The sequence below is a fragment of the Eleutherodactylus coqui genome, chromosome 6 (genome assembly GCF_035609145.1).
Source record: "Eleutherodactylus coqui strain aEleCoq1 chromosome 6, aEleCoq1.hap1, whole genome shotgun sequence".
NCBI classification, from domain to species: domain Eukaryota; kingdom Metazoa; phylum Chordata; class Amphibia; order Anura; family Eleutherodactylidae; genus Eleutherodactylus; species Eleutherodactylus coqui.
Window position 1 is genome coordinate 163938923 of NC_089842.1, and position 23227 is coordinate 163962149.

Below are 23227 nucleotides of genomic sequence, written 5' to 3' on the forward strand. Positions count from 1 at the left end.
GTACATACAGTCGTGAGAAGGGAACCAGAGGGGTTCAGATGTAAGTGCATTTCGATCATGTAAATACGCTGCATAATTACGAAACCAAAAATCGCTTACAACCGCCTATTTCGCCGCTTCTGCAGGTTTTTGTGCGTGCACAAATACAGTGCATATTGGTACACGCAAAAAAAGTACGCAGAAGCGCCCATTTATTTGCTACGCAGTGAATACGTGTATGCGTGCCGCCCATTGCAGTGCGTAATATATGCAAAATACGTCGTGACACATGTTTTTCAAGCGAATGAACACTGCGACAAAAAATACGCTCATCTGAACGAACCCATTGAAAAAAACGGATTCCGTTCACTGCGCATGACGTGTGTAATAACGCTTGTGGGAATGACTCCTGATATACGAGGAAAAGAACAGAAAGCCATTCCTTGTGACTTAGACCCCGCATGGAGTACGGGATGTTGGCTTCTAGGAGCCGCCCTGCTGTCACTTTAAGGGCTGACACATTACATCATGGCTCGCCGCGGTGCATTGTGGGCGGGGAGGAGAGAACGCCATTTTCATTGGGGAGCAGACAGAGGCGGATACCGGCTTGGCAGCTGCAGGAGGAGGATGCGCTCAGGCACCTCGGCTGTCAGCTAGGAGAGGCCTGGGCCCGGCCTGACAGAGAACGACCCCGGCAACCCCCGGATCCCTCCACCGTCACCACTGCAGAGCGCTGACACTGACCGCTGAACGGTACGATATATGCACGAGGCGGCCAGCAGGGGGCAGTGCGGAGATGGGGGCGCTGGGTGATGCGGCGGGGGGCGTCCGCTCCATGCTGCAGGGCCGGTGCAGTGGGTCAGGCCACCGGGGAGAGCAGGAGGAGGCGGGTTATGTCAGGGAGACTGCATTGTCATGGTGGAAGGGATGACCTGCTCGTGTCCTCTGGTGGGGCGCATTGTTATGGGGGCTCTCGGACTGTCACTGAAGGGGGGGTCTGGTACTGTCATAGAGGATGGCCTGATCCTGTGTAATGGGGGGAGGATGCCTTTATAGAGGGGTCTACTGGTCTCACCCTAGGTAAAGCATGGGGGCTGTACTGTTATGGAGGGTCATCTGGTTTAATGGATGGGTGCACTGTTGTGGGGGATCATCTGGTGTATTGGATGGAGAGTCCAAAGATGTGGGAATCATCTGGTGTAAGAGATGGGGGGCTGCACTGTTATGGGGGGTCATGGGGTGTAAGGGATGGAGGGAGATCAGATCCCATATAAAGAAGGGAGGTTGCGCTGTCATCACTGTGAGCGGCTCCTTTATCCCTCCCGGTCTTGGCTACCCTGTAAGGCCGCTCTCGCACTGACGCTTTTTAGCGCAGTGATTTGAGCGCCGCGCTAATTGCATTATAGCGTCCCAATTGCTTTCAATGGGACCTCCTTTTAACGCTATTTTCAAGCACTGCGTTTTTTTAATTGAGTGGCCCGAGCCGTGCAGACCGTGGGGTGCTCCGCTGTGTGGTGGGTACTGTGTATGGCTGGGGGTATAGGGGCTTGTTCACACGGGGGGATTCGCAGTGGATTTACCGTACGGACCCTCCACATTAAAAATCCACGGCATTTACAGCAGCAGCGCAGTGGATGAGGCTTTTATAATTTCATCCACAAGCTGCGGAAATAATCCGCACAAACCAATGCAGAAATTGACAGGCGGAGCGGAATTTAAATGCCCAGCGTGCCAGTTTGGGCTGCAGAATCCACTGGGGGAAATTCTGCACCAAATCCGTGTTTAAAAACTGCATCAAAATCTGCACCACATGGTTGTGGTATTTATGCCGACGTCCAGCCGCGGACATTCTGCGCCGTGTGAACCGTGCTGGAAGCTGTATGTGACGCAAGGCCTGGCTGTGCAGGGCGCAGTCTCATAGGTCACCTGCTGGGGGTACCTTGCTGTTTCATGGGTGGGGTCTCTGAGGGCTGTTGGTCAGGCTGTCGGGGGGGCGGGGTTGTGGATTATTAGAAGGTGATTATGTTCTTGATTGTGCAGGTGAAGACTGTATTGTGCCATGTCCTGGAGGCTGTGGCTGTAGGCGGCCATGTGCTGGGTACTCGGCAGCAGGCCGTGTCATTGTTGCATGCGGCACTAGAGGTGATGTCTTTGTATTGAGGGTGAGGAGCATCGATGTGCCGTCTGATGGCAACGGGTATCTCTGATGGATGACTGTATGGTCATGGGTCAGACAATAGGAGGGAAGGAAGCAGAGTGACATGGGGAGCTGTCCTAGGTTCTTCATCATGTACTGCTCATTGCTCCTGTCCTTGGTTGATGAGCCCCGCCTCTAGTATAAAGCCCCCGTATATATGGCTGGACGGCCGTGGCATGTTATGTAGTGCGGTGCTACAGCAGTGTGCAATGTCCTTGGAAGCATGGTAACAAGAAAGCCCTTTGTTCCTTAAGCTGTTCTTGGAGGCCCCCGGTGAGGATGGGCGCTGGTGTGCACACTGATGCCCACATACTAATTGGGAGTCCTGGTGATCTATTCAATGTTGTTCTATAGAGTAAACCCCATATTGTCCTCACTAATGCCTATAGCGGGTGGGAGCTGATTTTGCAGAAGTTGTATCTTGGAAGCGAATCGCTACAGAATGGCCTTATAGGAGCCCTATGTATAACTCCTTTATTGGAGGCGTGTGATATTAGGATGCGGTCAGACTTCACCTCTAAAAACTAAATGCAAATTGAAAGGTAAACTTGCTGCAGACCTGCAACAAATCCACAGCAATTCAGCAAAGTGTGAGCACTCTTATAAACTGTGATGAAGCAGAATCCAGGTATACCCGGCTCCCACCAAGGGTAGACTTAACCCCCCCCCCCCCCCCCCCCCCCCCCCTCCCAAACCAGTCTGCCTTCTAGCCTTCACAAATGTTGCAACTAAATAGCACATCTTTGTTCTGATACATCTGACACACAAACCGGCAAAATAGTAGCAAACCTCTAACCCTGGTGACTAGGGGGGAGTTATATTCCTTAGTGCTGTCTTTCTTGGTTCGGCCACTGATCCACTTCTTCATTCTTCCAACATGGCCGCAGCACACCTACCAGTACTTGTTGCACACTTTCCCAAAGGAGCACTCCTCACTCAGTGAATGGAGGTGGAGCGCGCTGGGTATCATTCTGGTCACCCTCCTCCACACACAGTAGACAGGCGGTGGTTCATAGATTAACGGCTTCTTGTTTACACGGGCCGATGCAGCGATAGACCAACAATGATTTTTGCGTCTGCATGAAAGATCTAAACAGTGATTTACACCTTACAATTACCATGCAAACTGCTTGATTTAACGAGCGGATTGCATGATAATGGTGCCGTGTAAAAGGGCCTTAAGACTTGCTGTGACCATCTTGGAAGTATGAAGAGGGACCCCAGAAAGAAGAGGATCAGCGGCTGAACGGGGAAAAGGACACAGCCTGGTAATATAACTCCCCTTCAGGCCCATTGATACATTTTGTCACCGAACTACGAAATCCCTTTAAGATCTTCTTGTGCCACATCTATAAAGGCCCATTTAGACGCAACAATTATTGCTCAAAAGACCTCTTTTGCGCAATAATCGTGGCGTGCATTTACACGGCAAGACGATCGCTCAAACGGCAGCGTTCACTTTGCATAAGTTGCTGAAAGACAACGATGAGCGAATAGTTAAAGAAAGCTGCACGATGTCCGTGCAGTTAAACCCAACGATTATTGCTTAAAATAACTTGTGACGGGTGCAGGACTACCTCTGTGTAGTGGAGAGGGTTTATAGTGTAGCAGCCATCTCTCTTCATATGCCGTACCTGGAATGATGCGAGCCGTCCTCCCTGATATATTGTGGGTTTGTTACATAGGGGCAACCACTAACGGTACATTACAGGCTGCCATCCAGACTTCCATAGCAAATCATTGATGCATATTAGTCCTGTGAAACTCCGAAAGGGGTGGGATTATAATTGACACTAAACAGGTCATTTCTGGCCAGTTTTGGAGTGTTTCTTGTGCAGAATAGCAGCAGGCTGTGTATGCTATACAGACGTACATTCCCCTTTGCTTTGCCTATAAAGTGTCACAATACTTCTGGCCTTCTGAACCACATAAGTAATATACTGTGTACATTTAGAGGAAAGCAAAATGATACATTTCTGGTGGCACGTCACTAGCGCACACTGATTTTGAGTGTCTTGATTGCCTTGTCTTCTATTATGGCTTGCACATTTTAGCAGGAGATGCGGATAGGGTTTGTGACTGTTAGAACTCCTGCCCACGGGCAGATATTTGCTGTGGGATCCGCAGCGGGGGTCCGCATCAGATAGCACCCATAGCATGCTATGAGAAATGGATTCTTCCTCCACACTTGCAGAAACCAATTTCGGCTTCCGCAAGCGGAGGAAAAATTGCAACATGCTCAATTTTTTCCGTGGATGGCTTCCATTGAAGTCAATGAAAACCGTCCTATCCGCAATAAACATTGTGGATAGGTCGCGGATTCAGTGTCTTTGCCTGGTGACAGTGCGGAAAACAAAATTTTGAAAAAAAGTCTGTACTGTGCATGTGTGACGGCGGGCCGCCAGGTCCATCTGCAGTACAGAAAAGCCTTTATAGCAGGTACACGCAGATGCCGCTGCTGGCAGAGCCGGATTCTGTTGCGGCAGTCCGTGTCTGTAGTGTGCAGGAGGCCTTACTTTAGAGGCCCAATGTCCACGAGCAGATTTTATTTCTTGAATTTTAAGGCTGGGTTCACACTTGGCGTATTCCCGTCGGAAATCTCGCGGTTTGGCCGCAGCAAAAACCGCGAGATTTCCGCCCGGAGAACCGTCGCGGTTTAAGCCGCGGCGGCTTTGAAGCGGCCCGGCCGCTTGCTTTTCCGTTGCGGCCCGCTCTCCCATAGAGGAGCGCGCGGCCGTGACATAAACAAACAAAAAAAAAGAAAGTAAATAGACACGCTGCTTCTTTTGAAACCGCGGCTGCGGCGGCCGCAGCCGCGGTTTCAACCGGACTTACCGCAGCGGATTAGCCGTCCCGTGTGGACGAGGTTTCTGAGAAACCTCGTCCACATGGCTGGCCAATCCCGAGATTAGCGGCCGCGGGCGAATCTGCTGCGGCAGAACCGCGGCAAATCCGCCCCGTGTGAACCTAGGCTAAATGATTTGCGGATGCCACGCGTGGATAATAAATCGCAGCATGCTCCATTTTACCGCGATCACGTGTGGATCTGGCTTCATTCATCTCTATGGGCGTTTAGGATCCGCAGGGCATCCACAAATACATTTGAAGGCATTTGCAGAGCTGCTGCAGATTTGAAGGTTAGAAGCAATTAGGCCCAATGTCCACGGGCGGATTTTAACTATAAAATCCACACGTGTCTCCTGTGCCGAAGATCCGCACCACTTGCTGCCTCTAAGGCCTCATGTTACACGGGGAAAAGAAGAATTAAAATCCGCAGCGGATTTTAACTCTTCTCCTGCATGCGGATCCGCAGCCCATAGGGATGCATTGACCACCCGTGGGTAAATAAATACCCGCGGATGGTCAATAAAAGTGAATTTAAAAAAACATGAAAAAAAATGGACATGCTCCATTTTCGTGCGGGTCTCCCGCGGGAACGGCTCCCGCAGGCTTCTATTGCAGCCTATGAAAGCTGTCCTGATCCGCGGGAGACCTAAAATAAGAATAAACTTACCGCAGCGGACTGTGCAGATCTTCCCTTCTCTGCGGCCGGATCTTCTTTCTTCGGCCCGGCGGATGTGCCCGGCGCATGCGCGCGGCACGCCGCCGACGTGCCGAGCACATCCGCCGGCCGAAGAAAGCTCATGTCCGCGGGGCAGGAGGGACCCGCTACGGATAGTTGTGTTCTCGGGACAGCAAGAGACTTAAAAAAAATAATAAAATGCACAGCGTCTGTCAGATCAAGGTGTAGGAACCATGACCTATTGCCTATCTGTGTTTGCGCTTGCACAAGGGAGCACAAGCGTGGGATCTCACTGCAACTTGCGCAGATGTTAATCCATTTGGCTTTTGTAGTACCCTGCAACAAATTTCACTTTTGCTCGTTTTGTCCGATGATCGTTTTGTGTATAAGTTCTTTAACCCCTTCAGATGAGATGCCTGTGATCCTCAGTGGCAGGGTGAGTCAGTTTATCACCTATTGAGTCACCTTGTGGGGATATACAGTGCTGAGAGTTTACCTCCCTGATATAGAGCGCTTAGAATGGTGTCTGTTATTTCTGTCTTGCGCTTCCCCCTCGGGAGAAGCGGCGCTGCGTCACTGATCTCTCCATTGCTGGTTTGCATCTTGTCTCTTACATTGTGCCCAAGCAGCGCTGCAGGCATTACTCCTATCGCCTCTCTCCTTACAGCCCACAGGAACCATCAGGAATATTATAAAGCCATTGCAAGGATGTGTGTGAAGAATACAACAATGATAATAAGCCGCAGTCTAACCTGCAGGAAGAAGACATTTGCGTGCGCTGAATGTTAGATTCTATTTATTGCAATACCGTGAGAAAAATACGTAAATTATTAAAAGGTCTAACTTCACGGGGAAGGCCATGTTGTACTGTTATGTCCATAAAAGCCAGGGGCGTTGTGGAAGTCCAATAGACCCTAGTTAGTGGGGTCTGAGGGGCTATGTCCATCATATGATCCGCACTCGGCTGACGTTGCGTTATCCTGTTCTTACAGTGGAATGGGGTAACGGAATGCGCTAATGCAGGTGTGAATGAAGCCTTAGCAAACATAAGCTAAACATCTGGGCAAATTGAACTAAAAGTCATGGAAGGAACATGGGGACAAACTTCTAATACGGCCCTCGTTGGGGTAAGGTGGATAAGCCTTGAAGGACGGGGTGGGTTGTGGTAGTGTAAGGTACATTGGGATGTACAGTAAGTTATGTGGATGGGAACGCTGGGGCACAGTGCTGTAATGTGCGGTGTAGCCGGGAAGGGTTAATTAGTTTTAGGGCTAGATGAATAAGAACTTGTATGCGTCCAGTGATGATGTTGCGATCGTATATTGTCCGCTGGGCGTGCGTTTACACTAAACAATAAGGCAGGGTTCCTATGGGACTTATTTTCGGCAGAAATCTGGCAATTTGGCTGCAGCGAAAAAACGTGAGATTTCCGCCGGGAAAGTGCAGCTTCAAAACCCGTGGCATTTAGCCACAGTTTTGTAGTGGCTTAGCCACATGCTTTTCCATTACAGCCGGCTCTCCCATAGAGAGGAGCGAGGCCACAACGGAAAAGAAAAGCTTCGGGATTAGTGGCCACAGGCGGATTTGCTGCAGCGAAATCCCAAACAGAATTTTAGCGGCAATTCCGCCCTGTGTGAACCCGGCCTAATTGGGTAGGTTTGATGGGTCATTCATACATAAGCTCCCCTCTAGTCACCCGCCTGTCACTGCTTTCTATCAGCAAATCGTTACAACACCTGTTTATACCAAAGGATTTGCAGCAGACGTACAATGATTGTTAGGTTTGCATGAAAGACCCAGTCAGCGACAATCTAACAATTTATCGCTGATCGTTCACTCGCTGCACCAGCGTACACCTAACAAATTCTGCAAATCTCTCGAGCTGTAGATTTATTTGCATGCTAATTGTGCCGTGTAGAAGGGCCTCTACAGGGTAAGTACAGGGTGGTCTACCAGAAAGTAGCCTGGCACTACACTCTAAGGCCACCAAAGGGATGCAAGGCTGTTTTCACATGGATGGCGAAGGCGGTATTGGGCTGTGATTCATGGCCTCACATCGCCCTCGCCTGTGTGAAATTAGCCTTAGGCACTCTCACACAAGCGGTTTTTTTAATGTTTTCCCACGTATTGCGTGCGTTTTTCGCGGCACTAAGGCTCCATGTATTTCAATGGGGCCTCACACTAGTGTTTTTGTTCAGCGTATTTATTAAAATCGCACATTTCGTATTCTATTTTTGGCGTTGTGCTTGAAATACGAGCTATATCGCCCATTGAAATGAATGGGTTGTGTTAAAAACCAATTAAATACGCAATCGTACGCGTAATACTGTGTTTTTTACATAGGTTACTATGCCACCGGGAGCGTAAATAAAAGTTGTGACCTCATCATCGGCTTGCTTATGTTGTTGCTACGCAGAAATATGCAGTAGAAACAAAGGCAAACGCGCACAAAAGCACAGAAAAAGCTGCGCAAAAAATGCAGCATTTTTACGAACTCTTGTGTGAGAGTGGCCTTATGAAATGGTCTAAAACAAAATATTTGTTTTTGTTGCCCATAGCAACCAATCACAGAGCAGCGTTCATTTTACCTCAGCAGTATAAGAAGTGAAAGCTGTGCTGTGATTGGTTGCCATGGGCAACAGATGGTTTTTAGACAGCTTTCATAAGAGTGTGGTGCGGCCTACTTTTCCATGGCCCCTCTTGTAAATTTAGGCATTGCTAGATATCATGTGGGAGGGAAGGTACATTGTGCCAAGGTAGGTTCCAGTTCACTAGTGTGTGGTAGTGATCAGTGTTATACAGTAGTAGGTAGGGTGTGGAGTGGGCTGGAGTGGAGTGGTAGGTTCCAGTGGACTAGTGTGTCGGATAGTGGTCAGTGTTATACAGTAGTATGTAGGGTGCGGTGTGGGCTGGGGAGGAGTGGTAGGTTATAGTGGACTAGTGTGTGGTAGCGATCAGTGTTATACAGTAGTATGTAGGGTGTGGAGTGGGCTGGAGTGGAGCGGTAGGTTCCAGTGGACTAGTGTGTCGGATAGTGGTCAGTGTTATACAGTAGTATGTAGGGTGCGGTGTGGGCTGGAGAGGAGCAGTAGGTTACAGTGGACTAATGTGTCGGATAGTGGTCAGTGTTATACAGTAGTATGTAGGGGGCGGTGTGGGCTGGGGAGGAGTGGTAGGTTATAGTGGACTAGTGTGTAGTAGCAATCAGTGTTATACAGTAGTATGTAGGGTGCGGTGTGGGCTGGGGAGCAGCGTAGGTCCCAGTGGACTAGTGTCGGATAGTGGTCAGTGTTATACAGTAGTACGTAGGGTGCGGTGTGGGCTGGAGAGGAGCGTAGGTCCCAGTGGACTAGTGTGTGGTAGCGATCAGTGTTATACAGTAGTATGTGGGGTGTAGTGTGGGCTGGTGAGGAGCGGTAGGTTACAGTGGACTAGTGTGTGGTAGCGATCAGTGTTATACAGTAGTATGTAGGGTGCGGTGTGGGCTGGGGAGGAGCGGTAGGTTACAGTGGACTAGTGTGTCGCATAGTGGTCAGTGTTATACAGTAATATGTATGTATGGTGTGGGCTGGAGAGGAGCTGTAGGTTCCAGTGGACTAGTGTGTCGGATAGTGGTCAGTGTTATACAGTAGTACGTAGGGTGCGGTGTGGGCTGGAGAGGAGCGTAGGTTACAGTGGACTAGTGTGTCGGATAGTGGTCAGTGTTATACAGTAATATGTATGGTGTGGGCTGGAGAGGAGCTGTAGGTTCCAGTGGACTAGTGTGTCGGATAGTGGTCAGTGTTATACAGTAGTATGTAGAGTGTGGTGTGGGCTGGAGAGGAGCGGTAGGTCCCAGTGGACTAGTGTGTGGTAGCAGTCAGTATTATACAGTAGTATGTAGGGTGCGGTGTGGGCTGGAGAGGAGCGTAGGTCCCAGTGGACTAGTGTGTCGGATAGTGGTCAGTGTTATACAGTAGTATGTAGGGTGCGGTGTGGGCTGGGGAGGAGCAGTAGGTCCCAGTGGACTAGTGTGTGGTAGCGGTCAGTGTTATACAGTAGTATGCAGGGTGCGGTAGGTTACAGTGGGTATTGATGGGGTATATAATTTTCATATGCTATACATAAAACAGTGTTGGGTACATGAGGGCACACAGGCTGGTATTACAGCAGAGGGCATGTACAGCTAATAAGCACTTTACATGACAGCATGGCAACTGCTTTTACGCTTGCAGGGTTAAATTAGAGCAGCTTCTCCTCATTGCTGAGGTTTATTAATCAGGGCATGGTCCTTATTCTGGGATGTTCTCGACACACCCTGCCAGTGAGGCATCGGCCACCCTCACCCTGCGCCTGTCTCACACAACAAAGGGAGGCATGCACTGGCTGAAATGTGTCATTTGCCGGTGTCCAAGCGAGTAGAATTGTATTCTCGTCATGCCCACGTTGTTATTCAAGCAGTGCCAAGGCTTTTAGGGCATACTGATTGGGATCTACAGTAGCTGTGCTGAAATGTCTGTTATTTTCCTAGGTTGCTGCCATGAATGGCCTATTAAATCACATTTTCTGGCTGTTTAGCATAATTGCTCAGATTAACCCTTCCTGGTGATTTGTTGTAATTAAAGCACTTGATGTTATGATTGGGGGTAGTAGGGTACAGAATACAGAAGGTTTTGGAAATGCATTATGTCTTCCTTATCACAGTACTCTGCCGGGATCTTCTCCAATTCTACTGTTTCCCCAAAAATAGGTCCTATCCCGATAGTAAGACCTCACCTGCTCCGCGGCGTCCCGATGGTTTTCGGCGGCGCTCCAGTAAGCTGCGTCCTCCTCATCTGACAGTGGAGCTTCTGCTGGTGACGGGGCTTTGAGTACCCCGTCTCCAGCAAAGCGAGCGCTGTGAGTGGTTAATTGAGTGTCGGCAGCCAATCACAGCCGGCGCTCGATGAGCCAATCACAGCCATTTATTTAAGTCAATGGAAGCCGCCTGACCCATTGTCAACTGCGGACAGGTCACCTTTTCCAAAGGAAGAGCAGGAGATTTTTAAAAAATCTGTACTGAGCATGTCTGACGGCACGGACGCTTCTGCCAGCAGGGTCTGGTTCCCCTGGTGGCTCCCGGATGTGAGATTCGACCTTCCCGTGGACATGAAGCCTAACATAGGAACTTGGACCTGGCCTGACGGGTCACTCAATATATCAAACTCAAATTTTATTATTTACACAAATCTAACGACACCAAGATCATCCACCAGAGGTCACGCAAAGGGGTCAAAGTGTGCGGCAAGAAAAAGCCTGTAGGCTTATTTATATTAGTTAGTTGCCAAGATGGCATTCATAGAGATCTCCATGCAAATTTGTTCACAAGTCATTCAAATGGGAACAACTGTGACTTTCTACCAGACCTGTTTGTTCAGTGTAGCTGCCCAGGCTATGGAAGCTGTCGTGTTTATCATTCATGTGACCGCTGTAGCCAATCACAGGCTTAATAAGCATCAGTCATGTGTGCATGATTGTGACTGCATTAGGAGCTTCTGGAATTGCAGCCGCGGTGATCAGGGCACCTGCGCTGAACCGGCGGGACTTAAAGGGACTACATCACCAAAATGTATTTTATTCATTAAAACAAGATGGACATTTTTTCCATTTGTCTAATCTGTTTTTATTTTCTGATTTGTAGAATTTTTTTTTGTTTTCTAACCTACATTTAACAGCATGTAGAGTTGTCCTTTACAGCAGCTTCATGGGCCATTCACACAGTGGACAAGAGCTGATCCATTGACTTGTATGGGAGACTCGATTCTAGACATGCTGTGAGCTGTGAATAGGTCATTTTGCAGGAAGGGAGTGTAGAGTCCCAGCTTATTCCTATTGTGAATGGTAGATCCTGTGTTACCTACATGGAGGGGTTACCTGACAGCGTAATCCTGCGGTTGATGTTAGTGGGACTACTGCTGCAAGGCTTTCTCTACAGATCCGGAAGGATCACAATATTAGGCTCTGTGGTCAGTGGGGAAAAATGCAGGGTTTTATTTTATTTTTTTTTAAAGGAACTTTCCAAGTAAATACTATTGATGACCTATCCGACCTCTGTGTATTTGGAGTGGCAGTCTCCACGCTGACCTCTGTGTAGTGGCCGGAGCTTGTAACTGCAGGCACGGCTCCCATTGATTTAAAAAAATCTGACAGATAGGCTGACCGTGGAGAATCGCGGCAATTCGCAGCATGCCACGAATAACGGGCTGCAAGCGGTGAATCGCAGTGATTCTCTGCTCGTAGACACAGGGCCGGTGCTATGGAAAGCTTCAGATAGCGTGATTCGCCGGCGATTTACCGCCTGTGAAATCATGTCCGTGGTCAGGGGGCCTAAGGTCTGTACATACGGCGGAACATTGGGTGTGCGTTTGTGGTGGACTCCCCCCTAAGGTCTGCACCCCGTTGGTTATAGTGGGAATAGACCATAGCTTGGATGTGGAATACATGTGCAGAAGGAAGGGACAGCTCACTGCTTGATGCAGACTCTGCTCATAATCTGCTTTTGGAATGCCCATTAAGAAAGTGGCTGAATTTAGGGCCAAATATAGCCGTAGTAGAAATGCCCAGCTCAGCTGCAGGTAGGTACCTGCTGGACTATTTACTTCGTACTGCTGATGTAAAATGAAAGCTGTGCTGTGATTGGTTGTTTTTTGTACTGCTGAGGTAAAATAAAAGCTGCACTGTGATTGGTTGTTGTACTGCTGAGGTAAAATAAAAGCTGCGCTGTGATTGGTATTTTTTTGTACTACTGAGTAGAGATGAGCGAGTATAGTGAGCATTGCCTTTAGCGAGTATTTCCCCCGCTCGAGACAGAAGGTTCGGGTGCAGTCGCGGGGGAGCAGTGAGTAGCGGCTGTCAGCGGGGGGGGGGGGGGGGGGAGGAGAGATCTCCCCTCCAATCCGCCCCGCTCTCCCCCGCAGCTCCCTGCCCGCCCCTGGCACCCGAACCTTCCGTCTCGAGCGGGCAGGTACTCGCTAAAGGCAATGCTCACTCGAGCAATTACCTTTAGCACGTGTACTCGCTCATCTATACTACTGAGTTAAAATGAAAGCTGCGCTGTGATTGGTGGTTGTTTCTTGGGCCACTCTCTTATGCACCGCGGGACTCCTCCAGTGCTGCGCTAGCCACGCTAGAACTCTCCCATTGATTTTAAAGGGGCTTCTCAGACCCGCACTTGAATGCTGTGATTTTCAAGCGCTGTCTCTTCCACTTTTCCACTGTTTTTGGGGTGCGTTAAAGCTGATCAAAATTGCGGTGAAATGCCGCGCTTCTGAGCGGTGTTTACTGAACACGGGAGAGTGGCCTTTATACTGCTGAGGTGTAATGGAAGCTGTACTGTGATTGGTTGTTATTTCTTATACTGCTGAGGTAAATTGGAAGCTGCGCTGTGATTGGTTGCTATGGGCAGCACAGACTTCCTTTCAGACTGCTTTCATAAGCGTAGTTCCAGTCTACTTTTCCGTGGCCCACCCTGTATGACGGGAACCAACAGAGACCCTCTGAAGTGCACACCAAAATGCTGCCTGTTCCTCTCCTGCAAGTGAATGCTTCCATTCAAGGAACGCACAATGCTGTTTTCGTCTGCCCTGGCGTAATCCCGCAGCGTAGTACATAACCATGTGGGGGCGCTCCATTATACCGATGGCATGTACCGCGGTACACGCAGCTTTCATCCTCTTGGTCTGTAATAAACCTCTAGTAGATTTGCTCGTTTTGTAACGGAGACCATCTATTATTGATTTCTGTCCAGATATGGCGTCTGTGGCTTTCTTCCCGCCCTATAGAGTAGTACATTGTGTGATGGCTGCATGCTGGAGAGACATCAGCTGTGTCTACTGGAGACCTATCCTGGCAACAAAGAAGCTGCTGGAGCGCCGAATCCCCCGAGACGCCTAATAGCTGCATTAAACGAGGGCTCGATTCTTCTTTTTTTTCTTTCTTTCTTTAACATTGCAGTAAGAAAACGTACAGCTCCTTCAAGTCAGGCGAGTGTCACACCCTTGAAAATACCTACTGACTACAATGACGCAAGGCATTCGTGAAATAGCATATGTAAGCTTACAAGATAATCGCGTCGGCAGAGATGGGAACATCTGGCGGAGATAGAAAAGATGAAAACCGTAAACCCTCCTTGCAACATTCTTGTCTTCTCATCCCCTATAATGTTCATCCGCAATCATGTCAGAACATCAATATGCAGTATTACCATGTAACCTTATATGGCAGGGGGTGTAAGGAGTCACCCAACCCTCCTCCTACAAGAACATAATCTATACCCTATAATCGCAGGGCGGGGGTGTCATTCAGCTTTCATTAACAGATGGCATATCAATCTGCATTTGTTTTTAGGCTAAGCTCCTTGCTCGTGGTACTTGTATACAGGCGGACATTCTGCTATTGTAGCTACGGCACAATATAGCGTATTGACTGGCGCTCGTTACTGCAGTTTATATGGTGGAGATAGATTTTGGGTATGTTTACATGTACTGTTACTCTCCATAGAGCCTGCAGAAGCCTTGTGTGACATACCACGCTCCGCCGGGTGCTGTACGTGGGGGATGCTCTTCCTCAGCTATAAAAGAATAAAATACTTCAGTAATATGGTATTCAATGGATATTTTTTGTTCACACGCAGTCAATAAGAAAAACCTCCCTATGAAATGTACTTGGGGGTAAAGTGAGGCCGTATGTATCTCCACGGGTGCACTATTATGGTGCCCTTGAGAACATATCCCAAATATAGCCCTGTGCTGTTCCTTAGTGTCTATAATGTTGTTAGCCGTTTAGTCATTCGCGACCCTAAGGCAGGGTTATCACAGGGCGGATTTGCCACGGTTTTTCCGTTGCGGTTTTGCGCAGAAGAACTGCTTCTGCGGCAAAACCGCTTCAAATGTTTTTGTCTTGCGGATTTTCCTGCGGAAAAATCTGCAAGCGTTTTTTTTTTGCCACGTATTTTGGTGCGGATTTTGCTGCGTCCATAGAGGTCTAGGGACAAAAAAGCGCTGCGGAAAAGATAGTGGAATGGACATGCTGCATCTTTTAAAACCGCGCCGCAGTTGCATTTCCGCACTGCGGCTGTGCGGAAAAAAATCCGCACTGTGAGAACAGCTTTTTGGCAAACTCATTTCTGCCACATTGCACTGCAAACGCAGCCGTTTTGCCGCAGTGCGGATATGCAACGGCAATCCGCAGCAAAACTGCAGCAAATCCGCACTGTGCGAACCCAGCCTAAAGGCAAGCTCCCCACCATGTTTTTCAATTTTGCACATTATGGGAAAATGTTTTTTTTTTTTCAGTTTCTGCTCCATATATACCCCACACACCCAGGACGTAACTGTACGTCCTGTGGTGTGTTAAAGGGGTTATCCAACATTTTAAAATGTATGGCTTAGCCGCAGGGTAGGCCGTCAATAGCTGATTGTTGGAGGTATTTCTGAAACGGGCAGCTTCAGGGTGGCACGTCTGGTATCTCAACAGTTATGTGCCACAGTGGACCCACTGACCCAGCAGTACAACAATGTGCAAATTTCCACAATGTGTTCATTGCATCGACTGGGTTTCAACTGCGAAAGGCCTACAAGGGTGCTTCTGATGACCCCATATCATGGCTAACAGCGCCTCACATACACCCAGTAAAGACTTCAATGGATCTTAGACACATGGCAGACAGTCGTCTGGAGTTATAACTCCCATTTCTTGCTGAACCGTAATCCTGGGTTGACACAGCACAATTGTTGCAAAATTTCCGTGTGTAAAGTCCGCACAGCAACTCTGCCCGTGGGTCCTAATCCCGGGATTAGCCAGCAAAGTGGAAGAGCTTTTGCAAAAATCGTATCCACACGCTGCGGCCAAGCCGCACGAAAACTGACATGCGGCGTGGAATTCAATTCTGCAGCATGTCAATTATTTTCTCTTTTCCACAGCGGCTTCTCTATGGGGAGAGAAAGCTGCAGCGGAATGCCGACGGCGAAACCGCTCCAAAACCCGCTGCTAAGGGCCGCAGTTTTTGAAGCTGTGTTTTTCGAGCTGAATTCTTGCAGTTTTCCGGTGCGTCCACTCCGCTGAAATTCCTTTCTGTGTGACCCCAGCCTAAAGATGACCAGGTCTGTATATAGTGCAAAAAGGACGAAGCATTATCCTATGGGTGTCCTGTTGGGGTTCAACAGGCCGGTGGTTGTGGTGTCATGCTCTTAGGAGTGTTTTCCGGGCATGGCCTAGAACTGTTGGTATTAGTGTATCTTGACATCACCGGAACTGGTATTAGTGTATCTTGAGGCCACCAGGAAACTAGGGGTTTGACAGGAGGAATGCCCCTGTCACACCCCCAGCTCCTGATAGGGTCAAGAAGCAAAGGTCCTGTAATTGGCTAAATTGCATGAGAAAGCGCCATACTCAGTGAGTGAAGAGTGCTCGGTGTGTGTAATGGGCCGCTCACCTGCTGCACTGTTACATCAGCTAAGCGGCTGTCCCCCGTCCTCCCAGGTGTCCTACTGCTTCAAGTGTCTGCGGGCCGGCGGCTGTGTCCTGCGTTATGGTGACCGTGGGTAGGGAAACTGATGGGGGAGGGAGCACCTCCATAGCCGCCGAAGGCTAAACCAGTTCAGGGCGCTGTGGGTTTCCTCATGGCCACCCCGGCTCACCAGTGTAAGGCGCATCGTGCTGCGTTGTTTTATTCTGCAGGCGGATCGGGGATTTCAGCGACAGCAATGCACGACTCCTGCGTGGGCTTGGAAGTCATGGAGGTGCAGCCCTCCATGCTTGGCAGCGGAATAACTTGTTGTGGCCGGCCGCCGGTAAGGTCTATTGTCCTGCCCTAAATAGCAGCACGCTCCTTTCTTCAAGTCGGGGACAGAGAAAAGGGGGTTGCAGCCACAGCCTCTGCCTACTCGGCTGTCAGGACCTGCAGCACTCCCACCTATTCCAGCCAATCAGGTACGGGGGGCGTGAAACCCCTTTCAATCTTGACTCCACCAGGACCTCCTGCTGGCATCAAGATACACTAATACCACCGGAACTAGGGGTTTGACAGGGCTTCCATGTAGGAACGATTGGTGCAAGATGTAAAGGTCCTGGAAGATCCTACCAGCATCGCTAAAAGCTGGGTGTGGTGTGCTGTGCATGCGGCGCCCGTTACTTACTGTTACTCGCTGCTGTTGTCTCCCAGCATCACTCAGTCGTTGTTTCCCACAGCGCTGTATGGCCTGTGTGGTGTGTTCCTCCTGGTGGTGGTCACACTTTTTTCTGCATACTGCGTGCTTTCCTGTGCGGATGCCTGTGCTTGGATTCCTGCTGTCCTCTGTATGCGCCGCCTTTAAGTGTGAGTCCCACGGCGCTCGGCCCTCCGTCCTGCAGGCCCTGCAAGGAAGAGGGTTCACGCTGTGCTCTCCCTCCTGATGGCCCCCGGCTACAGTGAATCTCGCAGCGGCGGGGAAGGAAACGGCCCAGTGGTGTCCCTGGTCAGCCCCCCCCCCCCCCCCCCCCCCCTCTAACCACTGTATGGCAAGCTGGCGAGGAAGGAGGTTGACGGCCCCGTGCTTCTGCGCTGGCTGTGTTCTACGGGGCTCTCGGTATGTGTTTCCAAGTACGCCTTTTCGGCGATTAATGCTGCACCACCACTGAAGTCGCTTAACGGCACAGTGCTGCTGGGGCTGGGCACCCCTGCAGCCGTGGCGACTGTATGAGTTTTCCATCTCTCCTTAGTGGGCTGCCAGGACCTGTTGCCTATCCAGCTGAACTACCAATCACTGACAGGGGGCGTCGCCCCCCCCCCCTTTCAATCTTGACTCCACCAGGACTTCCTGACGGAGCTTCTGCAGCGAGTATAGGTCAGGTTGAGCATGGAGATGTACACCAGCTTGTGGAATGTGTTCCCCCGATGTCTGAAAGCTGTGATCACCCAAAAAGGTGGACCAACCCCTCATTGAGTGGGTGTCCCTAATGCAGTGATCTTCAGTGTAATATAGTCCTCTTCCCTTGCTATGAGTGGTAGGGGCTAAAAATGCTTATTAGTAGCATTAATTTCCTATCTGAGTGTGGAGACATCATCAGAGTTCGGGCGTCTGGTACCGGTGTGACTGGTTATACAAGGCACGGTGTACGTCACACTCTCCATAAAGTTACTATGGTCACTCTCAGTGATTCGTCCAGTGCCTGTGGCCACATAATGCTATGTCATCTGCTTGCACTGCAGTCTGGAAGTACATGAACTCATATTTGTGTGGGCTGGCACTCCATTGACTCATATTTACCAGCCTCAAATACTCATCGCATATTTGTATCCACCCTGTTTTTAAACTTGTAGTAAACGTTTGACTTTCTGCATAAGAATGGAAACCTCACACAAATAGGCTGCAAGTTGATGTGATCAGTCTGCAGCACATACATACCCTGTTTCCCCAAAAATAAGACAGTGTCTTATATTAAGTTTTGCTCCAAGAAATTTTACTTTTTTACATGTATGGCTGGATACTTTTAAATTGACTTTTTTATTAACTGTAACTTGGGCTTATATTTCAAGCGTGCTCAAATATCCTTAATCATTCTGCATTTTCAAAAATCCTGAAAAATCATGGTAGGTCTTATTTTCAGGGAAACGGGTTATATATAGCATCCATACATACTATGTGTATATTTATAAGCTATTTTGATATCAACTACTTTTCAGTGTATAAACCAACCTGAACACAGGAAAAGCTGCATTTTGGGGGGGAAAGGCTGCTATCTGTCTCATCTGCTCAGTAGAAGAAATCCTCGAAGGATCAAGAAGCTTTGTGTCTCTCCATAGGGATGAATATTTTATGTGGTCAACCCTGCATTTGCATGTTAATAAGGGGATCAGAAACCAGCAGTCAATATTTTTATTTTTTTTGCCTGTCATATTTTTTAGCAAGTGAAGCTTTGTCCAGCTATATAAAACATGAGAAATATTATATGGCGATATATATTGAAATGAATGGCGACCATATAATACACATGGCTATACCGAATCCATCAGAACAGCAGCTTAGTGACTGTTTTGGCTTGGGTAGTCCAGAACAGATGACCCCATTGTAGGATGTTCATATGCTCTAAGATGATTTGACAGGTGTTGTATTAAGGAGAACCCCTGTCATATATTATAGCCTATTGATGTCAGAGGGAGATTATTAGGCACTTATGTGGGAACTGTTTATACTAGATGTGCATTCAGCTCAAGATCCTTTTAAAGGGATTTTCCAGGATATTTTTATTGATGACCTAGTATAGGTGGTCATGTGTAGATCAGCTAGGGAGTTTGCCGCTCAAGATCCCAGACCATCAGCTGTTCATGTGCCCGCTGTGACACGCAAAATTCAGGATACAGAGTGAACACAGATCGCTCCAACCCCTGTGTAGTGGCCAGCGCTGGTAATTGCAGGCGCAGTCCTCATTGATTTTTTTTTTAATGGGAGCTGTGCCTGCAATTACAAGCATTGGCCACTACACAGAGGTTGGCGCTGTCTGCTGTCGCTCCATATTTTGTGTGTTTTGCTGATGGCAGCTGACCCCAGCCAATCAACTATTGATGACCTATCCTGAAGGTAGGACATCGATAAAAATCGACCAGAAAACTGGGGGTATTCGCAGTTGGGGTCTGACCTCCCAGACTCTACCGATCCTGAGAAGGAAGGGCTGCAGTACTGATTTAGCACTGTGGCTCCTGCACAGCGGTGATACCCACCTGTGCAGGTAACAGCAGCTGCTTCCAGTCACTTGAACTGAGCTATGCTGTAACACGGGTGGGTGCTGCCGACTCTGCAGGGGGAGACCGAAGCAACTACAGACCCTTCATTCTGCGGATTGGCGGTAGTCTGTCCTTTGCTGTCTGAGATATGCCATCATCTTACGATATGGGAATACTCCTTTAAGCACATCAAGTCCTCCCTGTGAAGGTGACACACGTCTCCGTGGTCATAAGGATCTGTCTTGGCAGCGCAGCGTCTGCCTCTTAGAGCTGCTGTTTGCCTCCCCTGTATCCTGAGACAGAATGAAAATTCCTTTACATCAACAATTTTCACTTCCTCCTTTGTTGGGAGCGTCTTTGTGATGAAGGGGATATCCTCTGAGATGTATGTCGTATCGCCGGTCTTTAAAGTCTGGGGTAATCCGATAATGTGCGTGCAGCATGTGTGCTGGATGTGGCACTGCATCCGACCTGGAAAAAAGGAAAAAAACCTCAAAGCCATTTTTTTCCTTCAGAAAACCATTTGAAGGTCATTGAAGATGAGAACATCTTATTCCCCGGTGATGTTTTCTGTTCCAGCATCGGTTCTATTATTGATGTTTTGCCGCATACTAGTGAGATGTTGGTCTCCTGCATTATTGGGGAGTTCTTCTGTCTGTTTTCTGTCTGCCTTCCATAGAGCTTTGTGGTCAGACTCCTCTTTTCAGACATTCTCTCTATTCACAGCAGGGGAGCAGTGAGGTATTTTTGTAGCTTCCTCTGAGGCAAAAGTTGGTGATGTTGTATTTGCACATTACGGTGGCGCAATGGTTGCCGCATATTTTTTTGCCTATGTAATCCTCCATATAAAGAATGTGGACAGAACGTTGGTTCGGTAAATAGATGTTCTTGACTTGTCTTCTATTTTCTTGTCCTAGAGAATTCTACTCAGCCTTTTTAGTTGAATCCCATGGGAGCTATAACTGTGGATGTTTTATTTTATGCCCTTTAACCCCTTGAGTGGCAGGTTTCCTACCACCCTGTCGTGCCCACCAGGGCAGGTTTTTTAAAATGGTCTAATCATTGAATTTCAACTAATTTTGCAGTTGCGTCTCAAGAGCCATAACTTTTTCATTTTTCCATTGACATGGCCATATGAGGGCTTGTTTTTTGCGGGACAAGTTGTGATTTTTTAAACAGGGGGGAGGAAAAAAAGAAATGGGGAAAAAAGAAAAAAAGGGGCCATGTCATTAAGGGGTTAAATAATGTATTAACTTCCTTCTCTGGGTCATTACGACGCACACGGATACCACATGTGTGATTTGTATTTTTGATTTTTTACAAAGTAAAGGGAGACAAGTGTTTTTTATTTTTTTAATAATTTTTTTCCTTTTTTTTTTTTTAATTTTTTTAAATTTTTTTTTTTTTTTTGTCCCTTTAGGGGACTTCCACAGGGACCCATCAGGACCCCTGATCACATTCCGGGGGTCCGATGGTGACAGCCCTTTACATGCTGCATGGACAACCCTTTACATGCTGCAGTCACATAGACTGCAGCATGTAAAGGGTTAACACAGCAGAGATCGGAGGTTTTCTCTGATCTTTGCTGTAAGAGCTAGAGTACCTAGCTGTCCTCTGACAGCTAACAACCAGCTCTCCCTGCCACAGAGACCATCGGCTTGCTTCTGACAAGCCGATGGTCTCTATGGCAACCTGTAAACAAAGCAGGACATTGCCGACATGTCGGCAATATCTTCTGGTGGTTTTTCAAAGCCCTTGCACTGCTCTGTGTGGGTCTGTGCAGGCAGAGCACACTGTCACAGCTTGTGGCATTGTGCTCTGCAGCTCCCATAGTGATACATAGCCCGGAAATCTTCCGGGCGATGTCACTATGAGCAGTGGAGCTCGTCCCGGAAAATTTCCGGGCGTGCCACTCAAGGGGTTAAAGCATATCATTTGGGGGGAATCTTCAGCGTAAGCTGTTGTGTGTACATGAGGAGTAGATCTAGATCCGGACATGACTTGTATATCTAATTTTTCAAATGTTTTCTCATCTGCGTGTTCAATTTCTAAATTTCAGTTCTCCCAGAGCTAGTGAGTGGAGACTAGCTGCTATGTCTCCCATACATTGCACACACACGAAAGAGGAGATCGGTATTATTGTATCTTGACGCCACCAGAAAGTGAGAGAGAGGAGTGATGCCCCGTTGACCTCATTGGCTGCAGCTAAGGCTCCCCTGCAGGTCCTGGCAGCCCACTATGATTGTGATGTCCTGGCTGACCTCCCGAGTTCCGGCCATGATTGAAGCTCCTCAGTGCTGAATAAAGTCTGGCATGGTTTCCTGCCGTTGTGTTAGGTTGCTAATGCTGAATTTTGTGATCTGCGCTTTTCTGTAGCTGCTCATCCCCACTGGCAGGCGAGTAGACATCTGTAGTCCCGACTCCCGGCCCCTCTCCCAGCATCCCCGGCATCACTGCTTGTTTTTGTTTCCCGGCGGCTTAGCTCCCAGCGTGCCTGCGGCGACTCAAGGTGTGTGACAGAAGGCAGCAGGTGGACCCGGCAGTCCCAACAACTGAGTGCCGGTGGGGCGCGCACACCGCAGGACATCATTAGGAGCGCTGGCCGCCTGTATGGGTGGTATTGTATGTTGACACGCACCTTCCAGGACCTTGCGGAATTCTACCTATTGGGAGCTAGGGGCGTGAGAGGGGCGTTCCCCCTGTCAACCCTCTAGCTTCTGGTGGTGTCAAGTTACAATAATACCGAGGAGATCCTGCTTCTCTGTCTCTGTAGCACACCCACGAAAGCAGCATGAAGGTCATTACTTAGCAGCACTGAGCAGTGGAGATGTTAGTCCAGCATTGGGGAGACAAAAAACCACTTACTGAAGCCTTCAGTGGTGTCTCACTGCCTCTTTCTCACTCTGCAGCTGCTTTCATCTCCTCCTCCTCCTGCCTCTTTTCTCCATAGATGTATGTGAGCAGCATGTAAGCGAATGACTGAGTGACATACTTCTAAAAATAAAGTGACAAGACAGAGGAGCGCAGAGTGAATGATCAGAGCGAGGCGAGGAGAAGTGGCTCATAAGTAGTGACATTTCTCTCATTAGATGTATTCCTGTGTACACGATTCTGCGTCTTTCTAATATATAGTTTGTATCAATCTTGCACCATTTTCAAGATCTCAACTTGCTGTCAAAAAATAATTGCATTTAGGTTTATCCTGAGGCCTACGGGGATTATCTGGAATGAGAAGGGGGGAATTATGTCCATGGAATGAATTCTATGTCCACTAAATGGCACTTGATCCATTGCTGGAGCTCTGGTTTGTGCACCTGACTGTTTAGACAGTCATAGACTTCAGCGGTCATGTGCCATCTTACCGCTGAAGCTTGTGATTGGCTGAGCAGTCATGCACACATTGAATGCTGTGTGATTGCTACCAACTTCTTCTGGCCTCAGGGCAGCAGTGGCTGAGGCCGTTTAAAGACCGCAATCCGGCTTATATCTTTCTTTTACCACAGTTCATGGCCATAGAATTTATTTTTTTTCTTAAATTCTGGAAAATCTCCTTAAACCTGCCTCCCACAGCACAACCTGATACTAGAGGACACGTTAAGGACTATTTAGCTTTTAGGTGGAAGTGATGTCTAAATGTGTCCATGTGGTGGAATGCAGGAATTACATTGCGCATTATATTATACTCGCTGTTTTACCTGCAGATAATCTGTCCTCATGGGAATATCTGCTCGGCTTTAGCCTTGATCTTCTAGATTATATCATTATTGTGATTGCCAGTTTTCAGGGTTCAGTTTTTCAGGTTTTATATGCA

The 23227-nt window shown here is 48.5% G+C and overlaps 1 protein-coding gene across 8 annotated transcripts in view; it reads left to right on the forward strand.

The window, feature by feature from the left end:
* The first annotated feature begins 553 nt into the window (after positions 1 to 553).
* The window catches only part of KLC1 (kinesin light chain 1), a 97463-nt gene continuing 74789 nt past the window's right edge, over positions 554 to 23227 (forward strand). For all 8 annotated transcript variants that reach the window (XM_066608123.1, XM_066608122.1, XM_066608128.1 and 5 more), the window contains exon 1: positions 554 to 732. The gene's annotated coding sequence lies outside the window, so the exon portion shown is untranslated. The remainder of the gene's footprint in view (positions 733 to 23227) is intronic.